Source organism: Arachis hypogaea, chromosome 20, assembly GCF_003086295.3.
Source record: "Arachis hypogaea cultivar Tifrunner chromosome 20, arahy.Tifrunner.gnm2.J5K5, whole genome shotgun sequence".
NCBI lineage: Eukaryota > Viridiplantae > Streptophyta > Magnoliopsida > Fabales > Fabaceae > Arachis > Arachis hypogaea.
The window spans coordinates 99,999,300-100,003,971 of NC_092055.1; the positions used below are offsets into that span (position 1 = coordinate 99,999,300).

Genomic DNA, 4,672 nt, shown 5'->3' on the forward strand with positions numbered 1-4,672 from the left:
TAAATTTTGGTTATTTTTTTTCTTATTTTTTGATATTTCTTTGTTTTAGATTTTGAATGGTAATATATTTTTTTACTATAATTAAAAGAATTTTTATTGTGTTGAAATTTTAGACCTTTTTTTAGATTTCAAAAGTTCTTTACAATAATTTTATATATTTATTTTTGTTAGATTTCAATTTTTTTTGTTAAATTTTAAATAATTTTTTTATAATAATTTTATATATTTATTTTTATTTAATTTTAAATATTTATTTTTGTTATATTTTTTATGTTTATTTTTAATTGATTTTGAATAATTTTTTCAATTTATTTGCAATCTAATTAATAGTTAATTATTGTGGATTAATACCAGTTGGTTACCTGATATGAGTAATAATAAAAATAGACATATATATGATACATATATATCCATAAACTCGTGAATATTGTAATTTCATGATTAATTAACCAAAGGAAAACTCCAAAAGGGGAAGGGTAATGTCAAGTCAATACCCTTATTAACGCTATTCCATCGTCATCATCTTCCTATTCATAATCATACTCATATATATAGAAAGAGATGAGGTCTATGAGCATTTAAGGGAAAAGGGTGAAAAGTCATAGAGGCATGGGTGTGATGGGAGGAGAAGAAGGGATTGAGGAAGGTAGAGGGTCAAAAGAGCAAGAACACTTTGTGCTTATCCATGGCATAGGTGGTGGAGGTTGGTGCTGGTACAAAATCCGGTGTCTTATGGAGAATTCCGGCTACAAGGTCTCATGCATAGACCTCAAAGGTGCCGGAATTGATCAATCCGATGTTGATTCCATCCTCTCCTTTGATGATTACAATAAGCCTCTCATAAATTTCATGTCTTCTTTGCCAGACAACGAACAGGTATGTGAAGACGTTGTCGTGTGTGAAGATAATACTGTGAATTGTTAAATAGTTTAACATGTTTGACTGAATTATTTAATGATTTGTAGAAGTATATATCTTCGATTATTATTCAAAGTTCAACCAGCTTTTCATTCAAAACCTCTTCGACATTTGTTATTTCATAGGTGATACTAGTGGGGCACAGTGCAGGAGGGTTAAGTGTTACTCAAGCATGTCATAAATTTGCTAATAAGATCCGTTTAGCAGTGTATGTGGCAGCAACTATGCTCAAGTTTGGGTTCTTGACCGACCAAGATCTTAAACAAGTGAGTGTTGTTCTGTTTTTTCTTTCCCCTGCTTCTACAATGTTTGTTTCTCATAACAATTGAACTTATTTTCACTTTGTTTTTTCATGCATTTTTCTTTTTCTTGTTTTTCAAACCTAAGACATAATAATAGTATATGGCGTTGAATTGTGTTTAAAAGATTTGGAGTATACAAATCGATTTGTGTATTTCAAATTTTTTTAATTTTTTAAATACAAATTGAAGAGTTTGATTTGTATACCTTCCACCGTTTTAAAAAATACTAAAAATTATAATGATAAAGTATATCAATCATTTCACTCTCATAATTAAATTTTGTAGCCATTATTTGGCTTAGAATCTTCAAGAATTTTTACAGGAAAGATGATGTTGATATGATATGCTGTGTTTTTCTTAAAATAATTGGGTTGGTTGGTTGCCAACTTGGTATTGATGATTCTCTCTGACAAATTACAAATGTTTCTCTACCCACTCTCACTCTCACGTTTTTCTTTGAGTATTTTGCCATATACAAACAAATTTGCAGCTGTTCAGCAATAAGGCAGTTTTTTTAGCACCAAAATGGCCTTTTCTTTTGGTACAAAATGTATAATAATTATTGCGGGGGCTTCTTTTCTCTGCACCTTTTATAAGGTTCGTTTTAAATTTTAATAATTTAATCCATTCTTACTGAAAAGAAGATTTTATATCGGTATTATTTCAATTTTCTTTTAGAAACTTATGTGTTTGTGTAGATAAAAGAAGAACTATAACAATTTCAATTAACAAGATACATGAACATATAAAATTTTTTTCAAAAAATATATTCAAATAATATATAACAATATTTTTAAAAGATTTTTTATATTAATAATAATTTAATTTTGATACATTGTCATTATAAAATAATTTTACACGTGCATCTAATTATACAATGTCATGTAAAAAAAAATTATTTTTTATACTTGTATCAAAATTTAATTATATTAATAAAATATCAAATTTTAGTTATTCATTATGTGTTATCACACTTCTAAGTGCCTACTTAATTATTTCATATGCAAATACAAATATTCCATCAAAGAATAAAATACATTATCAATACATTCTAATTAGACTTCCCTTCTATTCTTTCTCTCAGGGAGACAAGTTTTTTTTTTTTTTTTGACATGATATTCGAATTTTAAATTTAGTTAATATGGGTTAAGGTCTCTCACCGGACCTATTTTTCTGGCTTTAAAAATCAAACAAGTTACAATTTTATATGGTCAAGAGAATTACTATGCATTTTGAAATTTGACCCATGATGCATATGACCTATTATTGTAGCATATAAAATTTGCTTTTATTTCCCAAAAATGATGGAGAACACTCTAATGTTAGGCTAAGCCAATCTATCAAAAGATGTGTACGAACAAAAGCTAATAATCATTATTCACAATCATTATAGCGAGTTCAATCTGTTACTAAATTTATCATCAATAACTGTGTACCAAATTAAACCACCTATAAAATGGCAATCCTTGTGCTAATCATTGTAAGAACCTTTGATGGCCAATGTTATGCTATTTGGAGACATAGCATCGTAAAAAATCTTTGCTTTCTTCTATCCTCTCAAATAAAATTAGTGTTTCCGACAACCCTGTCTCTTCCACACGCCCACTTTGTCCTTCGGAGGTAGTAAATCATTGAAAAGTCACAAAATGATTAATTAATAACCATAACTTTTAGTAGCATTATGTTGTAGTGTTAGTAGTAGAAGAGTAGCTATTATTATTATTATTATTATTATTATTATTATTATAAGTTGCATGTGAGTCTTGGAAAATATTATGATATACTCTTTTGATACTCAAATAAATATCTGTTTCTAGTTTTTCATACAGAAGAATATTAAAAGACTATCAAAATTTATTGTTTTTAGTCATTAGTAGAATAGTAGTTATTAATATTTAAAAATATAAGATAAAATATGTTATAAAATTATTAAACTAAAGAAATTAGACTAAATGAATTGAGTTAATGGTTGATTAATGATAAAAAATAATAAATTAAAAAAATAAATTACAAAATTATTCTTCACAGTAATAAAAATAAGTTTTACTATTTTTATATATTCTCTCACAAATATTAATTTCAAGATATGGGCAAGATAAATGTAAGAAAAATTATAGGAATTAATTTTTAGTTAACCAGTATTATTTAACTTTAGGGTTTAGGCTTATCATTTATAATTTAAGATTTAGCAGTTAAGAGTTTATAAATTAGGTTTTAGTATTTAAGATAAATAAATAAAATAATTTTAAAAAAATTAACTGATGTTGGCTGAGAAAAATTAATTATCGAGTATTACTCTAAATATAATAATGTTACATTGATTTAATAAATATATATTTACTTGTTAAAAAAAAAAGAAAGAAAATTGGCAACTATTTAAAAAGGTAGGAAGTATTATTGACCATGATTGATAGAAAGTTTTGTGATGAATGCAGGGGGCACCAGATTTATCAGAATTTGGTGATGATGTATACAAGCTAGGATTTGGATTGGGAGCAGATAAGCCTCCAACAAGTGCTTTGGTGAAGAAAGAATTTCAACGCAAAATCATATACCAATTGAGCCCTCATGAGGTTAAAAAAGAATTCATTAAATTTGGTTGATGATGAATGAATGTTAATTAATATTGATAATTACAGGATTCAACCCTAGCTGGAATGCTGCTAAGGGCAGGGCCAGTACAAGCATTAACAAGTGCAAGATTCAATAACAATGAGGAAGAAGTGGAGAAGGTGGCGCGCGTGTACATAAGGACAAGGCATGACAATGTGATTAAGGCAGAACAACAGGAAGCCATGATTAAGAGTTGGCCACCTTGCACTGTTTATGAATTGGACAGTGACCATAGCCCTTTCTTCTCCACTCCATTCCTTCTCTTTGGCTTCCTCGTTAAGGCTGCTGCTACCTTTTGACGTTGGATGCAACTAATTAATAATAATAACTATGTATCTATACTTCTTTTCTTCTTAGCTTTCATCTTAATTAGCTTCCATAAATGAATAAATGTGCTGTGATTATGAGACTTCCGAGTCAGTGAGACATCAAATTTATGTGTAATTCATTAGTTATGATAAATTAACACCTATGGGTACAACAAAAATGTGGATGAATAAGAATGTGATAAGTGAATTATATTATTTAAAAATATATTATATAATATTTTATATTAAAATTTTTATTTAATTATTCTCTTTGTCATTATACTTTTATTAAATTTGTAATTAAGTTTCTATAATTTTTTTAATTAGGTTCCTACACTTCTTTTAATTTTGTAATTAGGTCTTTTCATATCAAAAACATTAAAATTAACAAAATATTTCTCTCAAAGAACATGTAGTTAAGGATCTAATTAAGTTTTTAATTTTGCAGACCATCAATTTGTAAAAAAATATTCAGTTAAGTCTAATATTTTTTATACTAGGAATAACCTAATTACAAAATTAAAAATAGTG

At 27.2% G+C, this 4,672-nt stretch overlaps 1 pseudogene; it reads left to right on the forward strand.

The window, feature by feature from the left end:
• The first annotated feature begins 420 nt into the window (after positions 1 to 420).
• On the forward strand, positions 421 to 4,365 carry LOC112783998 (methylesterase 17-like; annotated as a pseudogene).
• Positions 4,366 to 4,672: the final 307 nt, after the last annotated feature.